This window comes from Papio anubis, chromosome 9 (genome assembly GCF_008728515.1).
Source record: "Papio anubis isolate 15944 chromosome 9, Panubis1.0, whole genome shotgun sequence".
NCBI lineage: Eukaryota > Metazoa > Chordata > Mammalia > Primates > Cercopithecidae > Papio > Papio anubis.
Window position 1 is genome coordinate 64,305,345 of NC_044984.1, and position 15,441 is coordinate 64,320,785.

The window sequence follows — 15,441 nt, forward strand, 5'->3', positions numbered from 1 at the left end:
ATCACTGGGGCCTGAGGACTGGCCTGCCTGGCATCCCTATCCCCAGCAAAACTTCACCACAGTCTCCACTAACAACTGCATCCCAATCCATTGAGAAAAGTCACAGGCATTATCAACACTATTTACAGTTGAAGAAATAATATGGAGACTACACTACCATGCATACCCAGAATAAAAGCAAAAGTGCTGTATTCCACCAACACCACAGAAACATCTTCAGGAATAAGTTCTTGTTTATGAAAACAAATTCAAAAAAATTGGAAGAGGGAACTGTCACACTAGATATGCAGATATCAATGTGAAGACACAAGAAACATGAAAAAGCAAGGAAATATGACACTCCAAAGGAACACAATAATTTTCAAGTAAAATAATTCAATGAAAAAGAAGTTTATGAATTCCCAGAAAAATAATTCGAAATAATAATATTAAAAAAGCTCAGTGAGATACAAAAGAACATGACAAACAATACAAGTAAATCGGAGAAACAATTCAGATTATGAATGAGAAATGTATCAAAGAGATAGGTATCAAAAAAAGAACTAAACAGAAATCCTGAAACTCAAAAATTCCTTGAATGAAAAAAAATCTAAAAGCTTCAATAATATACTAGATCAAGCAGAAGAAACAATTTAGAACTTGAAGATGGGTCTTTTGAAATAACCCATTAGACAAAAATTTTTTAAAAGAATAAAAAAGAATGAAGAAAGCCTGTGTGACACATGGAACACCATAAAGCAACCAAATATTCAAATATTTGGTGTCCAGGAAGGCAAAGGGAAAGTGAAAGGAATAGAAAAACTATTTAATGAAATAATAGCTGAAAACTTCCCCAACTTGCAAGAGGTTTAGACATCCAGATACTGGAAGCACAAAGATTCCTAAATAGATGTAATTTGAGAAGGTCTTCTCTGTGGCATCTGCTGCAGTTTTGTTTGTTTGACTCCAAATTTTATGTTGAAATTTGATCCCCAATGTTGGAGGTAAGGCTTTGGGAGGTGTTTGAGTCATAAGGCTGGATTCCTCATAAATGGCTTGGTGCCATCCTCATGGTAAAAATTGAGTTCTCATTTTATTATTTCCTATGAGAGCTGGTTGTTTAAAAGTCTGGCACCTCCTCCCCTCTTTCTCCTGCTTCTTCTCTCATCAACTGATCTCTGCACATGCCAGCCTTAGTGGAAGCAGTCTGAAACCATCATCAGAAGCAGGTGCTGGAACCAAGATTTTGTTCAGCCTGCAGAACTGTGAGCCAAATAAACATCTTTTCTTTATAAATTACTAAGCTTCAGGTATTCTTTTGTAGCAACACACAAATGGACATAGACAGCACACAATAATCAAACAGTCAAAAGTCAAAGACTGAGTATTCTAAAAATAGCAAGAGGCCAGGCATGGTGGCTCACACCTGTAATCCCACACTTTGGGAGGCCAAGGCAGGTGGATCACTTGAGGTCAGGAGTTCAAGACCAGCCTGGCCAACATGGTGAAACCCCATCTCTACTAAAAATATAAAAATTAACCGGGCACAGTGGCACATGCCTGTAATCCCAGCTACTTGGAAGGCTGAGGCAGAAGAATTGCTTGAACCTGGGAGACTGAGGTTGTAGTGAGCCAAGATCATGCTGCTGTACTTCAGCCTGGGTGAAAGAGTGAGACCCTGTCTCAAAAAATAAAAAATAAAAATAGCAAGAGAAAAGTGTCTGATCACTTATAAAAGAATCTCCATTAGACTAGCAACAGATTTCTCAGCAGAAACCTTATAAGCCAAAAGAGAATGGGAAAATATATTCAAAGTGCTGAAAGAAAAAAAAATTGTCAGGCAAGAATACCATACTCAACAAAGTTATTTTTCATAAATGAAGGAGAAATAAAGTCTTTCCCAGACAAGCAAAAGCTGAGGGAATTTATTACCACTAGACTAGCTCAACAAAGAATTCTTATCAGAGTCCTGCATTTTGAAGTGAAAGGATAATACATGTCATCATGAAAACACACAAAAGTATAAAGCCCACTGGGTAGAACTCACATACAAATAAGAAGAGAAAGGACTTAAATGTTACCACCTAAGAAAAACAATGATAAACAACGAGAGAGAACAAAATAAACAAAGGCTATACAAAAAAACCTAGAAATCAATTAATAAAATGACAGGAATAAGCCCTCACATATCAATAATAACCTTGAGTATCAACAAATTATGCTTTCCAATGAAAAGATGTAGATTTGCTGCCTGGATAGAAAACATGGTCCAACTATATGCTGTCTAGTAGAAACTCATGTCACCTTAAAAGACTTACAGGCTCAAAATAAAGGGATGGAAAAAGATATTCCATGCAAACAGAAACCAAAAGTGAGTAGAAGTAGCTATACTTACATCAGATAAGACTAACTTTAAGTTAAAAACCATAAAAAAAGAAAAAGAAGGTCATTTTATAATGATAAAAAGATCAATTCAGTATGAGGATATAGCAATTCTAAATATATATGCACCAAATGCCAGAGCATGCAGATTCATAAAACAAATATTACTGTCTGAAAAGAGAGATAGACTTCAATATAATAATAGTTGGAGATTTCAACACCCAACTCTCAGCAATAGTTACATCATCTAGGCAGAAAATGAACAAGGAAACATTGGATTTAAGCTGTACTTTAGACCAAATGCATCTAACAGACATTTACAGAACATTTCATTTAACAGCTACAGAATACACGTTCTTCTCATCATTACATGGAACATTCTCACAGATAAACCATACGTTAGCTCACAAAACAAGTCTCAAAAATATTTTTAAAGTGAAAATCATATCAGGTATCTTTTCAGATCACAATAGAATGAAACTAATAATAAATAACAAGAGGAACATTGGAAATTGTATAAATACATAAAAGTTAAACAACATGCTCCTGAGTGAAGGAAGAAATTAAGGAGGAAATCCAAAAAAATTTTAAACAAATGAAAATGGAAACACAACATACCAAAACCTGTGGGATCCAACAAAAACAGTGCTCAGAAGGGAGTGCATAGCAATAAATGCCTACATTTAAAAAGTGGAAAGGCAGAGCAAGATGGTTGCATAGAAGCCCCTATTGATGGTCCCCCAATAGGAACACACCAAATGTAACAACAATGTACACGAAAAAAGCACCTTCATAAGAACAAAAAGTCAGATGAGCAATCACAGTACCTGGTTTTAACTTCATATTGCTGAAAGAGGCACTGAAAAGGGTAGGAAAATGGTCTTGAATCACTGACACCACACCTCCCTCATTTTCTAGGAGCAGTTACTTAGTGTGGAGAGACAATCTGTGCACTTGGGGGAGGGACAGCACAGCAACTCTAGGACTTTGCATTGAACTCAATGTGGCCCTATCACAGCAGAAAGCAAAACTGGGCTGAACTCAGCCAATGCCTGACCACAGGGGTAACATTTAGGGCAGCCCTAGCCAGAGGGGGATTGTCCATCCTAGCAGTCAGAGATTGAGCTATGGCAAGCCTCACCACCATAAGCTAGAGTCCTCTGGGGTCTTAAATAAATGTGAAAGGTAGTCTAGTATACAAGGACTGCAATTCTTAGGCAAGTCTAGTGCTGTGCTGGGGTTGGAGCTAGTGGAGGTGAGGGGCAAGTGACCTAGTGAGACACCAGCTGGGGCAGCAAAGGGAGTGCTTGTGTCCCTCAGCCCCAGGCAGTGCAGTGTCTTCTGCTTGAGGAGAGAAAAATGAAGAGTAAAAAGGACTTTGTCTTGCATCTTGGATACCAGCTCAGCCACAGCAAGATAGGGCACCAGGCAGTTGTGAGGCCCGCTTTCCAGGCCCTAGCTCTCAGAAAACATTTCTGGACACGCCCTGGGCCAGAAGGGAATCTATTGCCTTGAAGGGAAGGATTTAGTCCCGGCAGGATTCAGCACCTTCTAACTGAAGAGCCCTTGGGCCCAGAATAACTAGCAGTGATACCATGGGCCTTGGGTGAGACTCTGACATGTGCTGGTTTCATACGAGATCCAGCACAGTTCCAGCTGTGGTGGTTATGCAGAGATAATCCTTCTGCTTGAGAAAAGCAGAGGGGAAAGTAAAGGAGTCTTTGTCTTGCACCTGCCACAGTGGGATAGAGCAACAAGTAGGCTCTTGGGGTCCCTGATTCCAAAACTTGGCTCTTGAATGGCATTTTTGGAACTGTCCTAGGTCAGAGGGGAGCCCACTGCCTTGAAGGATGAGTTTGACACCTGGCAGTGTTCACAAGCTGACTGAAGAGCACTTGGGCCTTAAGTGAACATTGGCAGTAGCCTGGAAGTACTCACCATGGGCTTGCGGTGGTGATAGCCATGGGGTGAGGCTCCTCTGCCTATGGAAAGGGGAGGAAAGAGTGGGAAGGACTTTGTCTCATGGTTTGAGTGCCAGCTTAACCACGGTAGAATAGAGCAAGAGTACTAGGTAGATTTCTTAGGTTTTTTTATTGCAGTCCTTGGCTCCTGGATAGCATCTCTGTACCGACCTGGGGTCTGGGGGATCTTACTGCTCTGAAGGGAATGACATAAACCTGGCTGGCTTCACCACCTGCTGATTGTAGAGCCGTTGGGCCTTGAGCAAACATTGGTGGTAGTGAGGTGGTGTTTACAGCAGGCCTTGGGCAAGACACAGTACTGTGCTAGCTCCAAGTCTCACCCAGTGCAGTCCCAGTGGTGGCCACAGGGGTGCTTGCATCACCATATCCTGTTTCAGGTGGCTCAGCAGACAGAAAGAGAAAGAGAGACTCCATTTATTTTGGAGAAAGTAAGGAATGAGAGTAAGAGTCTCTGCCTGGCAATCCATAGAATTCTTCTGGATCTAATTCAAGATCACCAAAGCATAATCTCTACGAGTCTGCAAGAACCACAGTGTTATTGGGCTTGGGGTGCCCCTAATGCAGATAAGGCTTAGATCACAATTCACAGGTCCCTTTGAATACCTGGAAAGCAATCTCAACAACTATAGGTACAAACAAGCCAAGACTGCAAAGACTACAATGAATACCTAACTTTTCAATGCCCGGACACCAAAGAACATAGATAAGCATCAAGGCTGTCCAAGAAAACATGGCCTCAGCAAATGTACTAAATAGGGCATGAGGACCTAATCCTAGAGAAACATAGATATATGTGATTTTTCAAACAGAAAATTAAAAATATCTGTTTTGAGAAAGCTCAAATAAATTTAAGATAACACAGAGAAGGAATTCAGAATTCTATCAGATAACTTTAACAAAAAGATTGAAATAACTTTAAAGAATGAAGGAGAAATTCTGGAGTTGAAAAATGCAATTGACATACTGAAGAATGCATCAGTCTCCTGACAGCATAATTGATCAAGCGGAAGAAAAAGAAATGGTGAACTTGAAGATAGGCTATTTGAAAATACACAGTCAGTGGAGACAAAATAAAGAAGGAAGGACACCTACATGATCTAGAAAATAGCCTCAAAAGGGCAAATCTAAGAGTTCTCAGCTTTAAACTGTAGGTAGAGAGAGAGGTAGGTATAGAAAGTTCAAAGGGATATTCAAAGGGACGATAACAGAGAACATCCCAAACTTAGAGAAAGATACCAATATTCAAGTACAAGAAGGTTCTAGAACACCAAGTAGATTTAACTCAAAGAAAACTACCTCCAAGACACTTAATAATAAAACTCCTATGAGGACAAATAAAGGTTCCTAAAAGCAGCAAGAGAAAAGAAACAAATAACACATAATGGAGCTCCAATACATCTCTCAGCAGACGTTTCAGTGGAAACCTTACAGGCCCGGAGAGAAAGGCATGACATTTTAAAGTGCTGAAAGAAAAAAGCTTTCACCCTAGGATAGTATATCTGGAAAAATATCTTTCAAACCTGAAAGAGAAATAAAATCCCAGACAAACAAAAGCTGGGAGATTTTCATCAACACTAGACCTGTCCTATGAGAAATGCTAAAGGGAGTTGTTCAATCAGAAAGAAAAGGATGTTACTGAGCAATAAGAAATCATCTGAAGGTACAAAACTGATGAGTAATAGTAAGCACACAAAAAAACACAGAACATGATAACACTAAATTTGGTGCATAAGTTATTCTTAAGTAGAAAGACTAAAAGGTGAGCCAATTAAAAAATGATAACTACAGCTTTTAAGACACAGACAGCACAATAAGACAAAAAGAAACAACAAAAAGTTAAAAAGTGGAAATTAAAGTGTGGAGTTTTTATTAGTTTTTTTAAAAATTTTTGTTTGTTTATGTAATCAGTGTTAAATTGTCATCAGTTTAAGATAATGGGTTATAAGGTAGTATTTGCAAACCTCACTTTAATCTCAAATCAAAAAACATATAATGAATACATACACCAAAAAAGCAAAAAATTAAATTATACCACCAGAAAAAATAACCTTCACTGAAAGGACGACAGGAAGGAAGAAAAAAAAAGAAGAGAAGACCACAAAAGAAGCAGAAAACAAATAACAAAATGGCAGGAGTAAGTCTTTACTTATCAATAAAAACATGGAATGTAAATGGACTAAACCCTCCAATCAAAAGACATAGAGCAGCAGAATGGATAAACAACAACAACAACAACAACAACAAAACAAGATCCAATAACTTTTTACCTACAAGAAACTCACTTTACCTATAAAGACACACATGGACTGAAAATAAATGGATGTAAAAAGATATTCCATGCCAATGAAAACAAAACAAAACAAAACAAAAAAGAAAGAGTAGCTATACTTATATGAGACAAAATAGATTCCAAGTAAAAAACAATAGGAAGAGACAAAGAAGGTCATTATGTAATGATAAAGGGGTCAATTCAGCAAGAGAGTATAAGAATTTTAAATATAAATGTACCCAACACTGGAGCACCTAGATATATAAAGCAAATATTACTAGAGCTAAAGCGAGAGATAGACCACACCACAATACAATAATACCTAGAGACTTCAATACCCCACTTTCAGCATCAGTCAGATCTTCCAGACAGAAAATCAACAAAGAAACATCAGACTTAATCTGCAATATGGACCAAATGGACTTAATAGATATTAACAGAACATTTTATCCAGTGATGGCAGAATATATTATTTTTCTCAGCACACGTATCATTCTCAAGGATAGACCATATGTTAGGTCACAAAATACATTTTAAAATATTCAAAAATATTAAAATAATATCAAGAATCTTCTCTGACCACAACAGAACAGAACTAGACATCAATAACAAGAGAAATTTTGGAAATTATATAAACACGTGGAAATGAAAGAATATGCTCCTAAATGACCAGTGAGTCAATGAAGAAACTAAGAAGGAAATTGAAAGATGTCTTGAAACAAATGATAATGGAAACACAACATACCAAAACCTATGGGATACAACGTAAGCAGTACTAAGAGGTTTATAGCTAAAAGTGCCTATATCAAAAAAGAAGTAAAACTTCAAATAGATAACTAAATGATCCATCTTAAAGAGCTAGAAAAGCAAGAGCAATCCAAACCCAAAATTAGCAGGAGAAAAGAAATAATAAAAATCAGAGCAGGAATAAATGAAATTGAAATGAAGAAAACAATATGAAAGATTATCAAAACTAAAAGTTTGTTTTTCAAAAAGATAAAAATAATTGACAAACATTTAGCCAGACTGATAAAGAAAAAAAGAGATAATAAATAAAATTAGAGATGAAAAAATACACATTACAACTGATACTACAGAAATTTGAAGGATCATTAGTGGCTACCGTGAACCACTATATGCCAATAAATTGGAAAATCTAGAAGAAATGAATAAATTTCTAGACACATACAACCTACCAATGTTGCAACATAAAGAAATCCAAAACCTAAACAGATTAATAACAAGTTATGTGATCAAAGTCATAATAAAAAGTCTCCTAGCAAGGAAAAACTCAGACCCAATGGCTTCACTGCTAAATTCTACCAAACATTTAAAGAAGAATTAATAGCAATCCTACTTAAACTATTCCAAAAAAATGGAGAAAGAGGAAGTACTTCCAAACTTGTTTTATGAGGCCAGTATTTCCCTGATACCAAAACCAAACAAAGGCACATCAAAAAAGGAAAACCATAGGCCAATATACCTGATGAATATTGATGCAAAAATTCTCTACAAAACAATAGCAAACTGAATTCAACAACACATTAAAAAGATTACTTCTCATAACCAAGTGGGATTTATCCCAGGGGTGCAAGAATGGTTTGATATACACAGATCAATCAATGTGATACATCATATCAACAGGATGAAAGATGAAAATCATATGATCATGTCAATTGATGCTAAAGAAGCATTTGATAAAATTCTACATCCCTTCATGATAAAAATGCTCAAAAAACAAGGTATAGAGGTAATATACATCAACATATTCAAAGCCATATACAAGAGACTCACAGTTAGTATGACATTGAATGGGGTAAAACTGAAAAACTACCTTCTGTGATCTGGAACATGACAAAGATGCCCACTTTCACCACTGTTACTCAACATAGTACTTGAAGTCTTGGCTAGAGCAATCAGACAAGGGAAAGACATAAAGGGCATCGAAATTGTAAATTAAGAAGTTGAATTATCCTTGTTTGCAAATGATATGATTTCATATTTGGAAAAAGCTAAATACTCCACACACACAACTATTAGAGCTAATAAACAAATTCAGTGAAGTTTCAGGATACAAAATTAACATGCAAAAATTAGTAGCATTTTTATATGCCAATAGCAAGCAATCTGAAGAAGAAATCAGTAAAATAATAATCCCATTTACAATAGCTACAAATAAAATTAAATACCTAGGAATAACTTAGGCAAAGAAGTGAAAGATCTTTATAATGAAAACTACAAAACATTGATGAAAGAAATTGAAGAGGACACAAAAAATAAAAAGATATTTCATGGTCATGGATTAGAAGAATAAGTATTGTTAAAATGTCTATATTACCCAAAACAACCTAGAGATTCAATGCAATCCTTATCAAAATACCAATGACATTCTTCACAGAAAGAGGAAAAACAATCTTAAAATTTATATGGAACCACAAAACCCACAAAACAGCCAAAACTATCCTAAGTAAAAAGAAGAAAACTGGAGGAATCACAGTAACTAACCTCAAATTATACTGGCCTGGCTTGGTGGCTCACACCTGTAATCCCAGCACTTTGGGAGACTGAGGCGGGTGGATCACCTGAGGTCAGGAGTTTGAGACCAGCCTGGCCAGCCTGGCGAAACCCCATCTCTACTAAAAATACAAAAAAATTAGCTGGGTGTTGTGGCACATGCCTGCAATCCCAGCTATGCGGGAGCTGAGGCAGGAGAATTGCTTGAACCCAGGAGATGGAAGTTGTAGTGAGCTGAGATCTCCCCACTGCACTCCAGTCTAGGTGATAGAGCAAGACTCCATCTAAAAACAAAACAAAACAAAACAAAAAAACAGACAAAAAAAAAAAAAAAAAAAAACCCCACATGGTACTGGCATTAAAAACAGACACATAGACCAATGAAACAGAATAGAAGACCCAGAAATAAATCCATACACCTATAATGAACTCGTTTTCAACAAAGGCGTCAAGAACATACACTGGGGAAAGAACAATCTCTTCAATAAATGGTGTTAGGAAAACTAGATATTCATATGCTGAAGAATGAAACTTGCCTTACACAAAAATCAAATCAAAATTAATTAAAGACTTAAATATAAGACCTCAAACTATGAAATTACTAAAAGAAAACTTTGGGGAAACTCTCCAGGACATTGCACTGGGCATTAGTTTCTTGACTAATACCCTACAAGCACAGGCAGTCAAAGCAAAGATGGACAAATTGGATCACAAGTTAAAAAGCCTCTGCCGAGCAAAGGAAGCAATTAACAAAGTGAAGAGACAACCCACAGAATGGGAGAAAATATCTGCAAACTACCCATCTGACAAGAGTTTAATAATCAGAATTTATAAGCAGTTAAAACAACTCTATTGGAAAAGTAATCTAATAATCTGATTTTAAAATGGGCAAAATATCTGAATAGACATTTTTCAAAAGAAGACATGCAAATAGCGAACAGGTATATGAAACGATGCTCAACATCACCGATTATCAGAGAAATGCAAATTAAAACTACAATGGGATATCATTTTACCCCATTTCAGCCTTTCAGGATTGGACAGATCTTCCAAACAGAATGTCAACAAACAAACATCAGACTTAATTTGCACTATAGACTAAATGGACCTAATAGATATTTACAGAACATTTATTTCAGTGGCTGCAGAATACATTCTTCTCAGCACATGTATCATTCTCAAGGATGGGTCATATATTAGGTCACAAAATAAATTTTTAAATATTCAAAAGACAGACAATAACAAATGCTGGCAAGGATGTGAAGAGAAGGGAACCCTGGTTCACTGTTGGTGGGAAAATAAATAAATGTTACCACTATGGAGAACAGTTTGGAGGGTCCTCAAAAAACTAAAAAGAGCTATCATATGATCCAGCCATCTCACTGCTATATACCCCAAAGAAAGGAAATCAGTATATGAAAGAGAAATCTGAACTCTCATGTTTATTGCAGCACTGTTTACAATAGCCAAGATTTTGAAGCAACCTAAGTGTCCATCAAAAGATGAATGGATAGAGAAAATGTGGTACATATATACAATGGAGTACTATTCAGCCATAAAAAGAATGAGATGCCGTCATTTGCAACAACATGAATGGAATTGGAGGTCATCATGTTAAGTGAAATAAGCCAGGCACAGAAAGATAAACTTTGCATGTTCTCACTTATTTGTGGGAGCTAGAAATGAAAACAATTGAATTCATGGAAACAGAGTAGAAAGATGATTATCAGAGGCTAGGAAGGCGAATTGGGGGGTAGTGGGGAAGTAGAAATGGTTAATGGGTACAAAAAAAGTAATTAGAGAATGTGAATGAGACCTAGTATTTGGTAGCACAACAGGATGGGGTGAGTATAGTTAATAATAATTTAATTGTACATTTAAAAATAACTAAAAGAATATAATTGGATTGTAACAGAAAAGATAAATGCTTGATAAATACCCCATTTAGTCTGATGTGATTATGATGCATTGCATACCTGTATCAAAATTTCTTATGTATTCCATAAGTATATACACCTACTATGTAAATTTCTTATGTATTCCAAAAATATATACACCTACTATGTACCCACAAAAAATAAATATAAAAAATTTGAAAAAGGTAGAAATATTTCAAATTAACAATCTAATGATGCACCTCGAGGAATTAGAAAAGCAAGAACAAACCAAACCTCAAATTATCAAAAGTAAATAAATGATAAAGATCAGAGTAGAACTAAATGAAATAAAGAAATATGAAGGATAACAAAAAGTTGGGTTTTTTAAAAAGATAAGCAAAATCAATAAACCACTAGCTATACTAATCAAGAAAAGACCCAAATAAAATCAGAAACAAAAAAAGGATACATTGCAACTCATCACAGAAATACATATGATCATCAGAGAATATACTGAACAACTATATGCTAGCAAACTGGAAAACCTAGAGGAAATAGATAAATTCATGAACACATACAACCTATCAAGATTGAATCAGAAACAAATAGAAAATCTGAACAGACCAGAAATAAGTAACGAAATTGAATCAGCTAGAAAGTCTCCCAACAAAGAAAACGCTGGGACCAGATGGATCTACTGCTGAATTTTACCAAACTTACAAAGAAGAACTAAAATAAATTCTCCTCAAACTATTCCAAAAAATTGAAGAGGTGGGAATTCTCCCTAACTCATTCAATAAGACCAGTATTACCATGATACCAAAACCAGACAAAGATGCAACCAAAACAGAAAACTTCAGGCCAATATTCCTGATGAACATAGAAAAATCCATAACTAAATCTGCAACTAAATCAAACCAAATCCATAACTAAATCTGCAACCAAATCAAACCAAATCCATAACTAAATCTGCAACTAAATCAAACCAAACATTTTTGAGTACATCAAAAAGATAACACAATACTATCAAGTGAGATTTATCCTAGGGATGCAAAGATGGTTCAACATATGCAAATTAATAAATGTGATACATCATAACAACCAAATGAAGGGCAAAAATCATGTGATCATTTCAATACATGCAGAAGCATTTAATAAAATTCAACATTCCTTCATGATAAAAACTCTCAACAAACTAGCCATAGAAGAAACATACCTCAACAAATAAGGCCATATATGACAAACACACAGCTAACATACTGAATGGTGAAAAGCTGAAAGCCTTTCTTCTAAATACTGAAACAAGATAAGGATGCCCACATTCACCACTTCTATTCCACATAATACTGGAAATCCTAACCAGAGCAATCATGCAAAAGACAGAAATAAAAAGCATCCAAATTGGAAAAAAAGGAAGTCAAGTTGTTCCTATTCTCAGATGAATTGATCTTAAATCTTAAAAAACCTAAACACTCTACCAAAAAACTCTTGGATCTGATAAATACACTCAATAAAGTTGCAGGATACACAATCAACAAATAAAAATCACTAGCATTTGTATATACCAATAATGGATTAGCTGAGAATTAAGTCAAGAAGGCAATCTCAGCTGGGCACATTGACTTACACCTGCAATCCTGGCTAGTAAGAAGGTTGAGGTGGTAGGATTGCTTGAGGCCAGGAGTTCAAGAACAGCCTGAGCAACATAGTAAGACCTTCATGTATTAAAAACATTGAGAAAACAAAAAGTAAATAAAAATTTAAAAGAATGCAATCCTATTTACAATAGCTGTAAAAAAAATTACCCGGGAATATATTTAACCAAAGAGGTGAAAGACATCTACAAAACACTGATGAAAAACATTGAAGAGGATGCAAACAAATGGAAAACCATCCCATGCTCACAGATAAGAAAAACTAATATTGTTTAATTACCATACTACCCCAAGCAATATACAGATTCAATGCAATCTCTATCAAAATAACAATGTCATTTTTAACAGAAATAGAAAAAACAATCCTAAAATGTGTATGGAACCAAATAAAAGCATGAATGGCCAAGCAATTCTTAGCAAAAAGAACAAAATTGGAGGCATCACACTACCTGTCTTCCAAATACTTTAAAAGACTATCATAACCAAAACAACATGGCATTGGTATGAAAACTAACTAAAACAGCATGGTATTAGTATAAAAACAAATACATAGACCAATGAAACAGAATAGAGAACACAGAAATAAATCCACATATATACAGCCAATTGATTTTTGACAAAGCAGCCAAGAACACACATTGGGGAAAAGACACTTCCTTCAATAAATGGTGTTGGGAAAATGGGATATCCATATGCAGAAGAATAAAAATGGACCCCTATCTCTTAACGTATACAAAAACCAACTGAAGATTGATTAAGACTTAAATTTAAGATCCAAAACTAAAAATACCAGAAGAAAACATAGGAAAAACACTTCAGGACATTGGTCTAGGCAAAGATTTTATTAGTAAGACTTCAAAAGCCCAGGCAAGAGAAACAAAGGTAGATGAAATGAACTATATTGAGCTAAAAGGCTTCTGCACAGCAAAGGAAACAATCAACAGAGTGAAGAGGGAGGATTAATGGGAGGAGATATTTGCAAACTATTCATATGACAAGTGACTAATATCTAAAATATATAAGAAACTCAAACAAATCACCACTTAAAAACCAAACAACCAACAACGCTTGTCAATTAAAAAGTGGGCAAAGGAAATGCACATATATTTCTCAAAAGAATGCATACAAATAGCCAGCAGGTATATGAAAAAATAATAAAGATGTGGAATCAACGTAAGTGTCCATCAATGGATAAATGGATAAAGCAAAAGAGTGTGTGTGTGTGTATATATATATTTAATTGACACACACAATGGAATACTGTATGGTCATAAAAGGAATGAAAAGAATGAAGTCCTGTCATTTGCTGCAATATGGATGGAACTGGAGGTCATTATGTCAAGTGAAATAAGCCAGGCACAGAAAGATAAATATTGCATGTTCTTATTCATATGTGGATGCTAAAAAAGGTGATCTAATGGAGGCAGAGAGTAGAATAACAGATATCAGTGTCTGGGAAGGGTCAGGTAGGGAAATGAAGAGAGATTGCTTAGTGGGTACAAACATATGGGACAGAAGAAATGAATTCCAATGTTTGGTAGCAGAGTAGGATGACTATAATTAACAACAATGATTCATGTATTTCAAAATAGCTAGAAAAGAGGACTTGAAATGCTCTCAACACATAGAAATAATAAATACTTGAGTGATGGATACCCTAAATATCCTGACTTGATCATTATACATTCTATGCATGTAGCAAAAATTATATGTACCCCATAAATGTATGAATATTATGTATCAATAAAAAACAAAATATGAATCCCTTATCTAGCAGGTTAGGAGGATCCTTCTGGGGGCTCTCCAGAAAAAATCTCTGTGTTGCTATCCTTCCACTTAGAACATTATATGATTTTCATCTGTTTGTGTATCTGCTTATCTAGTCCGTGGAGAGTGGTGGGGTCCTTTCTTATTCATTTTCATCTATGATATATTCAGCACCCAAGTGATGCTTATAACATTAATTGAATAGAATCAAGCTGAAGATGAGCTGACAACTCCTGTTCTCTGTTTGCTATACTCTAGCCTGCTGATTGTTCTGTTCATTTCATTTTGCTGTGTTGAGTACATAATCAATATTTGAAAGCATCGTCTTACAAAAATTCAAGAAAAAATATAAAGAGTAAAAGGCACAAGTCTGGGTGTATTTCTCTCATTCAACCTCATAATCCCACTCCCCTGCCAGAGGTTGCCACTATTATCAGTTACATCAATTAAGTTTGTTTTCTCTCAGAGATTCTCTTTGCATTTACAAATATATATATTAGATACGTATATATGTGTGTATATATGTATGTGTATATATAGACGTGTGTATATATGTATGTATGTGTGTGTGTGTATACACACACGAAGAAATATGCCATTTTGTTTTCTGAGTCTGCATTTTGCTTTTATCACAATGTTTTGGGCATTCCATGTCAGTGCATATAACCTGTTAATTTTTTTAACTGTTATAGCAGCTCATACAGACTAGGTAGGGAACTGGGATCGGTTTAACTTTTTAAAAGGAACATATTAAAGGATATTAGCCAGTTCACAGAATTTGTGGCAGGGCAGGAGAACTAGAGCCAGAAGCCACCACACAGCCAAGAACAATGGTCAATCACACTATGGAAACAGGAAAAGTTCCCTTGTCCCCTTTGCAGGGTGAGCGATGTGGGAGTGGCTCACACTATGGAAACGGGAAAAGTTCCCTTGTCCCCTTTGCAGGGTGAGCGTTGTGGGAGTGGCTCACTTCTTCGAGCCCCGCTGCTCAAAGTCCCTAGCGGGAGCAGGCGAAC